We start from the raw sequence: 16,137 nt of genomic DNA on the forward strand, positions 1-16,137 counted from the left end.
CAGAACAGCAAAAGTTCGGCTTTGGAAAAACAGGCTTGCCAAACGCAAATCTCAAAAGATCACACGTGATCGTCGAGAAACCGCCAACCGCCTCTTGGTGTGTCTGAACGGGGTCGCTCGCGAACTGCATCCGCAACCGCCTCGCGAACGCGGATCCGCTTCCAGAGTGAATGCGCCATTACCCTCGCCTTACCTTCTTGAGTTGCAACTAGACCTGTGCGCCGGTCACAAATCGCCGGCGGCGGCGCGCCGGTGTTTGTACCTCCGGCGGCGGCGTGTTGACGGCGCGGGGATCAACGGATCGGCGGCGGCGTGGCGCGGAAGAGGGAAGGGAGGGGAGGGGTTGTAAATTAGAGAGTGAGGAGGAGAGAAAGGGAGAAAGGAGTCGTTTGAATTTGGAAAACAAGATGCAAATACCATAAAAAGGAACACACTTTTTTATTTTATTTTTTTCTGGAGAGGTATATAGGTATACGTAGCCTTCGCTGTGAAGAGTGCGTCCGTTAGAAGAATCAGGTACTTCGGCGTCTTGTTTATTCTCGTTTGTAAGAGAATATGTCGCCTGCTGGCAGCCGCGCCGCAAAACCCTCCGGAAGACGAGGACCGACGGCAACAGGTATTTTATCACCGCGTTCCGCCTCACCACGCGCTTGTCGCACGGCGATTTATAGAACTCGTACTCATTCGGTACGCCGCAAGCCGTCATCACCGACAACGACAGGGTCCTCATAACCTCTCGTTCGGCTTCGCGGTACTTCGCCGACAGGCACATTCAGAGCATCCCTAACAGTACTTTACGCTCCCGAAGCTAACGGCTTTGTCGAACGCGTTAACGGAAAAATCCTTCCATGTCTGCGTGAAAGAACGTCAACGGCGACATCGACCATTGGAACGATTATCTCCAGGCAACCAGCTTTAGAGTGAACCAGCAGCCGTACGCCAGACACCAGAGATCACCGTTCGAACTCCTGTTCAACTTTGTCCCACGTCGACCAATGGGATTTTCCCCGCTTCCCGACGAGGTCGGCGACGTCCGCGCGAACTGCGACGCTGCAAACGCGAACCTCGCTTACCTTCACGGCATGAAACGTTCCTACGATGCAAAACATCGACCAGCTCCATACAGCGTCAGGGACAGAGCGGCCTTCCTACCTCCAAACTTGGCCTGCTTTTCCACGGACACTTAAGTCATCACCAACGTGAACAATCAAACCTACACCATTTCCAGGTTTACCCCGCAAGGCACACCGGATTGCCGCCAAGCTGCCGCACGATAGCTCTTTTCTTTTTTTTTTTTTTCACGACGTCGATTTCAGCTAACTCGCCTTGCACCGCAGCAGATCCTCCGATTACAAGCGCATCACGCCGACGCCGCCCTCCACGATGGCTAGACGCATAACAGAGGATCATGACAACATTAACAAAATGTGCGAGGGCGCAAGGATTTTGAGCTCGGGAGTGTAAGCAAATACGCTGGCGGCAAAGACCCGTAAGGAGAGCCTCCCCGACTCGACCGGATGGGAGCTCGACTTCGACCCCCGATGCTGGATCCCGGCGTGGAAACGAGAAAGAAGGACCCCTAGAAACACGATGTGACACGAACAAGCCAGGCGTGCGGATAAAAATAAAATACGTTTGAAAGAAGCCTGAAAACGGACGCGAATATAGCCCTCTTGTATCAAATTATTTCACAAAGTTTTCATTAAATCGTTTTGCGGTCTAAAAAAACCGTTCAGTTCGTTATAACACTTTAAAAACACTGGCTAGCTGGTGAAGAACTTCCATAGTAACGGGAGACACGAAACGATAAAAATAACGCAAAGACAACAAGTCTCAAACACAGCTTTTATACCCGTTTTCACGTCAAGAACTAGTAAAAAGAGTCCGACTCCTTGCGAACCATTACTAATTTCCACCTTTATGTGGAGAATTAAGATATATGTAGCTGGATTCTGCTATATATGTCATCGAGACATACACGTTCCAGCGCCAAAATCATCGCTTTTTTCTTCAACAACCAAATCTCGTAAGACTTTGCGTCGCGTATACGAACATCTTTGTTTCATGTATGAGCTCTCCCCCTCTGTAATGCCTCCGGGCCCTGAGGGTAGTTTAGTAAATAAATAAATGCTCGAAACTTTCTTTTTTTCTTGAAAAAACGGGTAAAGTTTATTTGAACAAGGAACGCTCTTATATATACGTCAAGACCCTCACCACCAAAAAAGAACTCTTTAAAAAAAAGGGTATCACCATATATCCTTTTGTACCATATAACGCACCCAAAAACTTTAGTTTGACGCACAGCGCACAGATGGCCATATATTTTACAAGGGGCTTGATAACGGAGCAATATAACTGATTAAATAGCTAAGGTATGTATCAAAGACCACAGAAAGAAAGCACTGAGGTTTTGCAGTAGGGCCAAGAAAACCTCGATTATCTTTTTTTGTAGTCAGTAACACGTATATTAGCTATGTTAATAAGTTGTACCACACGGCTATCAAGCCTCTCGTGAAAGGTATACCGTAAGATCGACGTCTAAAGTTTTGGGGTGTCTTATAGGGGACTAAAGGTGCAAGAATGCACCCTTTTTTTTCGAGTGTAGGTCACTGAAAGCCGGACACTCAGACAGATCCAAATGATTCATGGCCACACCAACCTGCCACCCAGGCGACCCCGCTTGATGACTTACCAGCCACATGCGATAACAGGCAACTCCATCAGAACCCTTACTAATGACACACGCGTGATGAGATGTCCCTAGACTCCCTACAGCGTTCAATTCGCTTAACGAGTGTCGATGAAACGATCATGTCGACAAAACGTGTGTCCGTGAAACGTGCGCACATGAAAAGTTGTCTACGATATGTAATTCCACGAAACGAGTTTAGACGAAATGAGAGGGTCCCGTACACCACTCCTGCCTGAAAAGTTACATTTGGGTTCTTATGTTTTTTTTTGTTTTTTTTTTTTTTTTCTGGCGCCCCTGAAGACCCCCAGAAAGGGGGTTGACCTTTCTAATTTGTGCTAAGCTTTGAAAACTAAATTTACAGCGAACCTATTTGCCACTGATATAAAGTTATGAGAGATTCCATGGTAGTAAGGCAGACACACACCATTCTTCACAACCGGTTTTTCCACAGGAGCCGGATTAAACCTTCAGCACCTTGAGCACAACTCTAACAATTACATCGTGGTGATGGCCCGCTTCCAGACGACGCATCTTTTGCAACTCAACTGCCTCACCAACCCAAAACATGCGGGATTCTTTACAGGCGTTATCCATCGCAGACGCAATTACACCACTCTTAACAATTTTCAAGTGACAGCTGTCAGCTGCCAGCAGAGGCTTGGCTGATTCCTTGCCGTACCTCCAGCACAGACCCTTTTCCGTGCGCAGCAGTAGGTCTATAAGTACTTAATTCGACTGTTGCGATGGCAGGGTTGTGCAGTCCAATCGACAAGGACCGCACAACCGTGTCAACGTGCACATAAGTCTCGTAAAAAAAAAAAAAAAAAAAAAAATTCGTACAACACTGGAGCAATTTACGACCCGATACACACACCCTGTTTTTGAAAAAAAAGAGAACCATCAAAGTCTACGGCAGTGGACTCTAACTGAAACTCCAGAATGCTGATAAAACTATCTACATCAATCCCAGTCATAGATCCCAGTGGCAGACTGCAACTTCACTAGATTATCATCACACCACCTCCTGACCCTTATTAACAGCTCCGACTTGTCCATAAAGTAACATAAGTCCTTGATGTCTACAGTTGTCACATCGCACCTTCTCCCATGATGTGGATTCAATATTTCAATCAATTGCTCAGAGGTTTTGAGTGACAATGGACTGTTGCTCCACTCCTGCCAGGCATTTCTAGATAAAAACCGACAATACCTTCTGCCAAGCTCAATTTTCGTTCACAACCATTTTAACAATTAGAGCAGGATGAGATTATTACAGATGGGCTCAAGGTGTAAGGAACGTACGTTCAATCCGGCTCCTCTGGAAAAAAAAACGGTTGTAAAGAATGTTGTGCGTGTACCTTACTAACTTGGAATCTCTCATAACTTTATATCAGTGGCAAAGAGGTTCGGTGTAAATTTAGTTTTCAAAGCTCAGCACAAATTAGAAAGCTTAACCTCCTTTTCGGGTGGTCCTCAGGGGTGCCAGGAAAAAACACGTGCACAACACGTGCCGGAACTATTGATGGCGTCCGCCTCAATTATCTCTCTAACAGTCTTATCTTTGTGCCTAGCGAGAACAGTGGAAGAAGCAAATAATGGTTTGCACCTGCAGTCATGCGTGGTTTAATCGACTTTGCAGAAAAAGAGATAGTGTATTTGCGGTCCGCGGCGGGGCCACGGATTGGTTGAGATGTGGTGCGGTGACGCAGTGTGTATCTACGCTGAGGCTCTTGGATTAAATCAGTTGAAAGTAAGCGCTTTGTGGTGTTCTTCCTCTGTCTATGTCTTAAAGCGCAATCATGTTTTCTGACGCACAATACCTACTCGCTCAACAATCAGCAATGGTAGGAGAGTTCTGAGGGAGACCATGCGTATTTTGACCTCTGGTAATTGAGTAAGCACACCGTCCTTGGCATTAGACAGTGACATGGAGCGTTTTTTGTGTCTGTTTTCTAAAAATTGCAAGGGCTGTGCTGGAGCTGGAGTTGCCTGTTATCGCACGTGGCTGGTCAGCCCTCAAGTGAGGTCATCAGGGTGGCTGGTTGGTGTGAATCATTTAGATATGTCTGAATCATGAATCATATGTGTTCTGTCTGGGTGTCCGGCTCTCGGTGACCTAGTGAGGAGGAGGTGTTTCTTTTTTGGTGGTGAGGGTTTTGAGGTATGTGTAACAACGTTCGTTGTTCAAATAAACAACAAACGGTGTTTGAAACTTGTTGTTTTGTCCGTTTTTTTTTTTTTTTTTTTTATCGTTCCGTGTCTCCGTTTTTTATGGAACTTCTACATTTATTGATATATTTACAGGAGTAAAAATGAAAGGCAAAAAAATTTATTAATTTTTATGCATAATATAGTAAAAAAAAAACCACCAATACCCCCCCCCCCCCCCCCCCCAAAAAAAAAAAAAAAAAAGAAAAGATGGCGGCGCCGGCGGCGCGCCGGATTTATTGTGCGGCGGCGGCGGCGGCGTGCTGGCTCTGGGGATTCCGGCGGCGGCGCAGAGCGGCGAGAGCAAAACAGGCGGCGGCGGCGGCGCACAGGTCTAGTTTTTTTCCTATATTTTGGCTAAATTTGTTTCGAAAATGGCACGAAATAGTTTTGTGGATGAATCGATTTATGTGCGGGACCCCGCTTCGGATCCGCGTCATTCGAAAAGGCCGCGCCGTGATTGTTGGGTTGGTGACGTCATCCGCCCAACTCGCGGCGTCAACTTGCACGCACTCACATACTTGGCTCTCTTGGCGTCTAAGGCGTCTCAAGCTTCAGGGGGGATCGGTGGCCGAGTGGTCTAGCGCACACCAGCTCGGAGTACGTGGAGCGAAAGCTCGCGCTGCAGAACCCAGGGATCCTGGGTTCGAGCCCCATACCCCAGCCCGTTTCGATCTGGATGAGCATCGTACCGGCGTGCGGTCGTGTATCACTACTGCGCGATGCACGTTAAAGACCCCAGGCTAGCGGCTGTACCGCACTGGCTAAATTTCTCATCTACAGCTGGGAGACTCGTCGCCCCTGTGAGGCAGACCAAGTTCTAGGCTGTATAAACACACACACAACACAATTTCTTAGCTTCAGCTTCCTCGTTTACCTTCCGCGTTTCGAGCCTGCGGTTTTTGACGATTACGTCTAGGGTATCGCTCGCTTCGTCAAAGTCTTCGACACTGATCGCAGGAGCGGTGAGAGTGATTGTTATCAAGAGATGTGGGAAGCTGGTCATTTTGACTGCGACCCACTGGTGACCATGCTCCAGCGACGACGAGGCAGAACTCGCCGTGGTCGCCGGTGTCAGTGACGATCTCGGAGGTGCATGCAAGCTGGAAATTGAAAGGGCCGGGGGCGAGAGCGGCGTTGGAGTAGCCGAGCTGCATCAGTGGTTTTGATCGTGCCATGGCGAGGCGAGCTCGGACGATCATACACGTCTAGAATGAGAGAGCGTTCACGATCACGTGGTGTACCCTAGTAGCACCGAATGTTGCCACAATGTTACTGGAATGTGGTCCGCCAACGTTGTGTATACGTGGCTAATGTCCGCGAAATGTCATGTTGCTGGAACGTTATCTGAAAACATTCCCGTAACATCGTAGTAAACATTTGTGCTATGTTATGCCCTCAACATTTGTGCTATGTTATGCCCTCAACATTTGTGGTATGTTATGCCCTCAACATTAGTGGAACATAATTTATTAACATTGTTTATATATTTCCAATGACCACACAGCAAACATTTGTGGTATGTTTTGTCCTCAACATTCGTGTAACATTAACTTGGTGTCTCAAGTAGCAGCCAGGCTCCTTAAATCAACTGCGAAATTTGGTTTCTTAACCTATTGCGCTAGGAGATTTTGCAGCGTTGCCCACAGGCGGTGCATTTTTTTATTATAAAAATTGCAAAGAGCGAACTTACCTGAGGAAAAAGTAAAGAAAGAAAAAGGGTTAACTCCTTTGGAAATTCAGCGAAGGCACCAGTCTTCAAACAATAGGGCGCCCTATTTTTGAAGACCGTTGGCTTCGCTGCATTTCCATAGCAGTTAAGCCTTTTTCTTTCTTTATTTTTTCCTCAGTTAGTTCGCTCTTTGCAATTCTTATAGAAAAAAATACACCACCTGTGGGCAACGGTGCACAAAATCCTAGCGCGACAGGTTAAGAAACCGAATTTTGTGGTCGATTTAAAGAGACTGGCCACTATTTGAGACACCCAATATATTGCCAATTGACCACTACTTTTCTACATGAGCTACATTATAAAAAAATCAATTTACCCACAACAAGGACAGCTAAAAACGGACAAGCACATATACATAGCCGCAGTGTGCTAGCTTCGTTTCTATCTTTCCTCGTCTCGGGCAAATTAGTCGCAGACTAGCTCTCTCAGCGATTTCACCCCACCTTCGCTTGTGTGAAAGTCGTTGATCAAATAGCATTGCTGCTGAACCGCTCTAAGAAGTTATTCACTTCACTTGAGAAAACGTGAATACTCTTTTCTGTAATCTGCTTTCAATCATGTCGATCTATCCCAGTTTTATTTCGAGGTAATAGCTTTTATAAAAAGCTCCACTTTTTATTAAAACTTTTTTCAGCCAATCAAAATGTTTAACTTTCAGATGTTTGTCACTCCAATGTTCTTGCACAAGAATTTTCTGAGCAGAGAAGTCACTAAAAAAGACATTTAGCCTAATTGTGAAGTAAACTTTGTGAGGGAAAAAAAATCTTTCTTACGTGACAGAGAAATAAAGAACTTCTGATGATCTTAAAGGACAAACATTGATTTTAATTCCCAAAATAATTAGCACTTATAACCAACAAAGGCTAGACACATTTAGCTAATGAATGGGTATATTGAAGATAAAATGTTTGTCCCAAGTTGCCTTAATACCCAAGTTGACACCTTAGTAACTGTTGAGCACAGCACTTGTTGACAACATGTCCGTTACCAGAAATGTAGCCTGTAATATATATGCCTCACGGAACTCCAAAGCCAAATTTAGCAGCTATACTCCGTTTCACCTTCAGTTGAAGCGCAGCATACACTACGAGCCATCCCAGTCAATTTAGCGTCAAGTCTGATGCGACTTTGAGCTCTGCCTCCCGTTCCACACAACTGGAAAGTCATGTGATACTCTTCCGGCGCTGGATCAGCTGGGATGGCCCATACCGTTCACTATGCTTTAACTTAAAGTGAAACGGAGCATAGTGGAGACAGCACTGTAACTATTCAGACTCAATATTTCGAAATTAATTAGTGTTGATTTTCATTTCTTTTATATTAAACTTTCACAACCCACAAAAGTAAAAGGTTTCATGGATTACCAGTATCCCCAACCATTGGGCAATTGATTTGCATGATAACTTCTACAATTTTTTCTCCAATTGCAAGATTTTGAATTATTTTGGAGTGGATTATCTACTCTCTACAGCAGAAGACTGAATAATAGAACATGCATTTCACAAGATGCATCCCCCCCCCCCCCCCCCCCCCCCAGACAGTATAATTTCAGCAATATTTTCACTTTGTGACACAATTTAAAGCAGTCCTCCACTCTACTTTTCTCTCTCGCATCTGCTCGTGGCAAGCAGAGAAGGAAGCAGGGGTTGCTGGGAAAAGTATGCACATCCGTCTCCATCACTTTCTTCCAGCCAATAGGAAGTTACAAAAAGAAAGCTATCTCCTTGAAATAGCAACCACTTTTCAGGCAACCATGTAAAATCAGTCTTGCCAAAATGAGTCTTGCACCCTGAATAGTTATACTTTATTTTTTTTTTCAAGGAAAATGCATTTTATGACATGGGTGTCCTATCCATGTCATTCTAACTTGTTCTAACTTTTTTAGTGGCCCTCTAAGAGGCACCTGTCACTGACCATAAAGTAGGACGCTTAGAGGAATCCAAAAGATTTGTTGAGATAGGGTTTATTTTCATAAATCTTCCAAGTTTTACATTGCACTCAGTAGAAGCTGTAAGCTCAGCCAACTTGATTAAAATAAACAGTGAGAAAACATCACGAAAAAGGTTGCAGCAACAGGACCAGACATATATACTGCGGAAACATTTGCAGATTCACTAATAGCGAGTTCGTTTCACACGCACTGGCACCGTTCAAGTTCTCTCCCAGAATGCATCGCACTCTCAGAGTGTTGCACGGAAAACTGGACTCAAACGAACTCGCCAAATGCACCGAGTGCAGAAGACTGATGCTGCCGCCATCTATGTTGTAGAAAAGGTACCGACTTCAAACCGAAACTAGCGCCTTTCTGATCGGAGTGATGCGTGGGAATGCGAGAATGCAGTCGCTACCTACGTTTATCTACAAACGTTGGTCGCTGCAACCTGTAGTTTATAGTTGCGATGACTTCAAGCAGCTCGGCTGCTGTAGAGATAGTTACAGACGGCGTAAATTTCCGCAACCAGCTGTCTACAAAGCAGCTGGTTCCGATCTTTCAATTCTTATAACCGTTTACACTGAAGAAAACTGATGATGCTGTCCGAGCACAAGCATGATCCGTTTGAGCATGGTATTATGCGTGAACCACTGAAAGGGTGCTGCTTAAAACTAGCCTGTTGGAATATCCAACAAAACTGGGACTTTCGATTTGGATCGTCATTATAGGTGGATCAGATGATCCACCTATAATGCCTCGGTGAGGGCGTCGAGAACGAGAGCATTCTCGAACAGAATACGACGGGGCAAGTTAGCTGACGTAGGTAAATGTTAAACATGATGATGTTGCCCAATCCTCGGGTAAAGTTACCATCTTTAGCTTTCTCTGATGCTTATTGGGCAGTCAGAGGTTTCTGCTGAGAGAGTTTTGTCGACAAATGTTAAATATTTCACCCGCACACGGATGGTGATAGATATCTCGGGGGCCGCTTTTACGTTTGTTCTGAGCATTCCTTTACACATTGGTATATTTCAGCGTCTGTGCGGCAACAGAGCGATTTAAAACCTGCAAATAAATCACGGGTTGTCAATTGCTTCCTTCGGGAAATAGCAGACGCTCACAATTCAAGCTCGCGTTTGATTTCGTGGCCCGTGGGACGCGATTTCTATCAGAAAATCGACTTTTTTTCCGTTCGGTTCCGCGACACATCGTAGCAGACGAACCCTCGTCGTATGCTCCCGCTCCTCGCCGGCCCCGCCGGAGCGAGGCATGACGGGATTGCATTTTGGCGCACTCCCGATTTTCTCGGTGCAGCGAGTGCATGCACGCGTGGGGTGTCAGCGCTGAAACGAACTCGGAGAGTGCAACCGCTCGTGGAGTGCCGGCCGAACGAACCCGTTCCACGCTGCGAGTGGGCACGCGTGGGCACGAGTGCCGTGAAACGAACTCGCTATAAGAAACATACTCAACTTCTCAAAAAGTATAATGAGTGGTAACAACCAAGCTTAAGTTAGCAGAAGAAACATGTAGTTTGAAAGTAACTTTGAGTTAAATAAAATTGACTAGATATATAAGCAAAGGTGTGTTACAAACGGATCAATTCTTGCATCCGTAGGGCAACTGCAAGAGGAAAAAAAAAAAGTAATTACACAGACGAAAATTATAACAAAAATGTTTACATCCTATTCATAGGCAATATCGACGTTTACCAGGAATAGGTGTGACAGCTACTCGCTTAGTTCTATATACACAGATATTAGATTGTGAAAATAGTGGTAAATAAGTTCAATCAAAAAAACCACTAGAGTAACCTGCCACTGATGTTACCATATCTGTTGCTGCTCAAAGTTATCATAAAACAAACATATGTCATATTAATGAACAGAGAAGGAAGAGGAACAGTTACATAAAACTAGAGGGCACACAGTCCCTTATCGCCATCTTGAGCGCAGTGTCACCCTTTCTCTACACCAAGTGACATTATTAGCTGTAGATTACTCCCAGAAGTCAAAAACTTATTTTCGGAAACCTGAATGAGACAGGCAAATGTCCTGCTTGTCCTCTGTCAATAACATAAACGTCATAATTATTGTGATCAATAAATTACATGGGTCCCCACCCCCTAACCTAAAAAAAGCTGTGCACATGGCAGGCTTCATGTTGCTTGGTAATGACATTAACGAGATAAACACTCACTTTTCTCAGTACTGTTTCTAAAGTGCAGTCAAAGTCAGCAAAACAAACTGACATATTAAGGAACATAATTTCCACATCAAAGGTCACTCAATGCCTGGAAAGTAGTTATAAAAGGGAAAGTCAGAGTGAAAGAAGCTGACTATAAACATAATAAGAGTAAAAAAAGTGCTTGCCTCTTTCTACAAAGTCACCTCTAGGCAAAAGCAGTGCCCTCCTGCAAAAAGCATATTAAAGAGTAAAGCTATACAGGGCGTTTCTTTAATTCTTTACGGAATTGAAAAAAAAAAAAAAAAAGCTGATAGCTACGTGGATTCGCCTTCAGTGTATGTTTGTGGGGCTTGGAGGGCATTCTATGAGGGGATAAATGTCACAGTATGTTGGCTAACAAAATTCTGCTAATTAACTTTTTCATAAACGGTTTAATGGGCCACGTTGCAATTGCAGTTTTAAAGGGAGCCATTAGTAAAGGCTAACCCAATTTATACAGTTTGCAAAAAAAAAAAAAACATTAAGATATTTATTGTTGAAATTTTGCCTTTCTTCGCTTGATACAAAACCGCGTGCTGAAAACCGCGCCTGGTTAGGATTCATAGAATAGTGAAGGATTTGTTTCTGGTTCATCGTCACTATCTCTACAGCGTGCCTTTCATAGACGCGCCGGCGTCACTCTTCTGAGATTGTGACAGATGGACAGAAGTGGCTATGTCACTCTTCTACCAAGCATAATCAGGTGCGCGTTTTGAATCAAGCGAAGAACGGCAAAATTTTAACGACGAGTATCACAAAGCTCATTGTCTTTTCGCAAATTACCTCCATTGGGATGGGCTTTATTGATTGCTTCCTTCAAAACTGCAATTGCAACATGGCCAATTAAGCCATCAAATAAAAAGTTAATTATCAGTTTTTGTTAATTAGTGAACATACTTTGACATTTATCTCCTCACCTAATGTACGCCGAGCCCCAGAAACATACAGTGAAGCGGCATTCACGTAGCTATCAGCTCTTATTTTTAAAAGATTTTGTAAAAAAATAAGAAAAAACATTCTGTATGCTCAAATCTTAAAAGCTTGCAATAAAAAAAAAAAAAAATGGGTTGTGGATATTTAGACAGCGTGATGTTGATCAGCCATTCAAATGATGCGCATACGTCTACGCCAGTGCAGTACAACTGGTAGTCTGGGTCATTCAAGGAAATATCATCGTCTCCTTCGGAAGTAAATTCGGAGCCTCGTTGACTTTGGACTTCAATCAAACTTTCTGTTGCCACGGCTTCTGCCGCCACCGGAAGAGCGCAAACATCTTCATCTGTGCTAGAGTCCACAGGATCTATCAGGGAAACGTGATCGTCTTCGTTTGAAGTAACTTCGGAGCCTTGTTGACTTCTGACCTCAATTAAGCTTTCGGTTGCCTCACCTTCTGTCGTCACCGGAGGAGCGCAAACGTCTTCATCGGTGCTGGAGTCCACGGGATCTTCTTTGCGGTACCTTTCTAGTTCCCTCTGAGCGTTTTGCGCGATTCTTCTTTTCTGGCGATCGGACAACTCCGACAGCGAACGCTTAACGCGCTCCATTCTCCACAATAACAAGTAACAAAATACCACGTACCTTGTTTTGTGTTATTTGCAGGGAGAACGGCGATTGAACGATAGGGCGATGGTTGCGATGGTGACGAGGGTGCGGATAGCGCTTTCAAAAGCCTCGGCCTTGCGCGGGAACACTAACGGCTGCGCAAACAAAAGAAAAGTGCTACTTCTGGCTATGGCTAGAGACGAAAGGCCTCGAGCCCGATAGAGTCCAGAATGGCCCCGCTTTCGATCATTTATTAATGAACAAAATAAATAATTTTATTGTATATAGTACCAAATAACACTAATAATTTTTTTAATTATAAAATTGTTTTTAATCACTTTAGCACTTTAGTCGATAATAAAGTTTGGTTGTGTTGGTGAACATTGGTGGACGTCGCTAGGTGACGCAAGCTACCGCTCGTTACTACTCGTTACAAAGGGTACTTATCTATCCATCCAGGCAGCGTACCCAAAATGGCAGCCGTGTTTTCCCGGTTTTCCCGTTCTTCCTAAGCGTTTTTCCAAGCGTTTTTCCGATGACACCGATTGAGAGCAGACGAAGTGATCCGCGTACAAGCTTTTCATCATCAGAAGTTTAAGAACTCAGGTTTACGAGTGCTACATCTGTGCATACTCTTTGATAGGCGCTTCAGATGTGCGAGTTCATATCGCGGGTGACGAAACTGTAGAACGGAAGCTCTGCGAGCGCTCTACACGGCCCTCGTACTTCCCATTTTGGACTGGAGTATTGCTCGGCGACCTGGTCCCCGCCCCAGCAGCACCTCTGGGAACGGCTCGAAAGTGTGCAGCGCCGTGCGACACGGATCATCTGTGGCACAGCGGACGGCTCGTACGATGCATGCCTGGTGTGGGTGCCCTTGGTCGGCGACCCCCCACGAGAGGCGACGGGCCTCACGGATGCGCGCACTGTGCCGGATGCTCGATGGACCGCTTTCCGGGATCTCGTTGTACTCCGCAGTGCGGACAAGCAAAAGAACTGGGCAGCCTGAGCCTCTCCGTGGGAGGACCACCCGCCACTGCTAGCTCTTCTCTCGCCAACTGGCTTTGAGCTCGTGACGACCAGTGACTTGCACCATTATTTTTATTGTTGCTGTGTGTGCTTGTTTTGTTTTACCCTACTGAGTCCCCTTTCTCCTGTCTCCTGCACTGTAGGGGGTGGCCTGCTAGTAGGCGCATATGCATAAGGGTTATCACCTTCTTGTCTAGCCTTGCACGTCGTCGCATACACGTCAAATCCGTGTGCAAATAAATTACAATCGCAGTTACAATTACAGAAACAAAAACAATGGTGACAAATATTCCTGCACAACTATACACTGCATTGACCCTTAAATAAGGTGCAGCGAAGGCTACAGCCACTAGACCGCAGCTTTGCAGCGTGAGACGGCCCTTTGGACATGAGTGAGCGAAAGGGCACGTGGTGCATGCATCCTGCTTCGTGGGCGCTTGCTCACTGGGGCCATTCGAAAGCTTTTGAGCTTGCTCGTGCTGCATGCAGGTGTAGCTCTACCAAAACTGAAGTGGCAATTGGGGAGACTGTGCATTCCGTTTACTATTTCTGATTACTGGGAGGCCATGCTCCGTCCATTTTAATTAAATATCCATTAGTTAATTCAGAAATTACTTCAGTAAAACCAAACTGCTACATCCATTCAATGGAGCCCTTTACACACAAAAGTATAATAGTTCCCAGACCATAGTCTGCAGACTATACATGCCTAAAAGTTAATATTTCACTCTGCAGACTATCTGCAGGTGCAGAGGATACAATACATTTTGTGTCTTTCGTTCTAGATATTTTACAATACAATATTTACAATATGTTTTGCTTTGCTGAAGTGAGAAACAGGTCATACTGTCAGTGTGTCGTCCAGGCCTTTGATGTCTTGGGGTTGACAGGCTGTTAGCTTAAGTCCCTCCAGGCAATCTTTGTTTGTCAAGCTTAATCCTCATGAGCTCTGTGATTCACCACGACAAGCGGGCTCAAAAGGACCTCTCCCCATAATGTGGACCGTCTAAGGAAACAGATATTCAGTTTGAATTTGCCCCTGTGGACTATACACCGAGTGGGGACTGTATAAGAAAAACACTTTTTTCGAGCCAAAATTAGCCCTTGTGGGCTTCACGCCGGGTGCGGACGAAGAAATACTGTAGCGGTTTATTTCCTTAGGGCATTGAGACATTACAGAGTGGAGTGGACAGAAATATCCAATTGCAAACAAACACATTAAAAACTAAATCAAAATATTGTTAACAAGACCCCGAATTCATTATCACACTGCATCTTTAAATTCGGTGCAATCAGCTAGGCCAGCGATAAGTAGGGGGGATGATTCTTGCCTAGTGATGACATAGGTGGGAATGACTGACAATAGGTGGAGGTGTGACATAGGGGGATGTCATTGTGGTGGTGGATCTTATGAAATAAATACAGGCGAGATATGTTTCTGCAGACAGAAAGGCGTGTTGTTCTCTCAAGTTGCAGGATATTTTTGTAACATTTTATAAGTTATCACAGATGCATCTCCTTAATGTTACCTTTGAAACATAGGCTCTTTGTTTCTGGATTATATTGCCCTAACATTTCTGCAGCAACATTTCAGTAACATACGTAAAAGTAGTGTAACGTTGCATCTCACTTGTGTAACATTGTGTTGATGTTTCGAAATAATGTTTTTGCAATATGGTTTTAGTAATATTGTCGTTACATTGTTACACGTTGCATAACGTTGCACAACATTAGCCACGTTGCAGTAACGTTCCTGCAACATCTCGTGCTACTAGGGTATTGACACTATGATGTGACTAACTTGGGCAGTGTGGCCCAGTCTCCAGATGAAAATGATCCAAATTCATGCAAACGCAAAGCGAGAAACATGCTCCGTCGGAAATTTGGCGCCTGCAAGGTCGCTTTCCCTCATGAAGGTTGGATCCAGCTCGACGCAGGTGACCGTTTCTCCGCCATTGCGGAGCGCAAGTTCGTCTGCTTCTTGCGCCGGGGTTGCAGTGACGTCAGGACGCCGAGCCCTGCTTGGCTCTATGGAAGGATAGTGGGTAGACTTCAAGGCAGCTAGCACTGAGGTCTACTCGTTATCCTTTCAATCGAACCAATCCGAGCTCGGCGTTCTGACGTCACCGCGAACATAGCAGACGAACTTGCGCTCCACATATAACGAATTTGGCGGCGCAAACAAAAGGAACGCGGTACTCTGGCTCCGCAAGCAGAACCTATATATATAGTTACTCTAGGCGCGCCTATATGGAGCCAGAGTTGCGCGTTCAGCCATCTTGGAATCCCAAGTTATGCGAGAAAGTCACTTCTCGCGCACGTAGGAGCCGTGCTCCGTCGATTGCGGCCGGTCACGTGACTGAATTCGGCGAATAGCAAAGCCGCGCATGGAAAACAGGAAAGGAGGAGGAGGAGGCAAAAGCAATGGATCATATGCCGGGGCGCGTGCAACGTCGGCGAAGCGACTTTTCTGCATGGCGCAGGATTCTTTGCTCCTCACGTGATCGATCTCGGCGAAAAGCAGCGCGGCGGTACGCGGAAAACAGACGCGCAACTCTGGTTAATTGTCGCAGGGAGCCTATAAAGGAGTACTCTTGGAGTGCGTAGCGGCGAGTGCCACGCGGCGCCCAGTTGAGCCGCTCATGTGTTCCCTGTTTTAGCTTAAAGAGAGTGCACGGTAAAATTGTGTGTGTTCAGATAACAACTAAATTATATTGTCATTGTTTTTAAGAATATCTTCCGCTCAATATCCGAATTTTTATTCGTCCCCCGCACAAG

The sequence above is a fragment of the Ixodes scapularis genome, unplaced genomic scaffold (genome assembly GCF_016920785.2).
Source record: "Ixodes scapularis isolate PalLabHiFi unplaced genomic scaffold, ASM1692078v2 PGA_scaffold0__279_contigs__length_252992795, whole genome shotgun sequence".
In the NCBI taxonomy this organism is placed as follows: Eukaryota; Metazoa; Arthropoda; class Arachnida; order Ixodida; family Ixodidae; genus Ixodes; species Ixodes scapularis.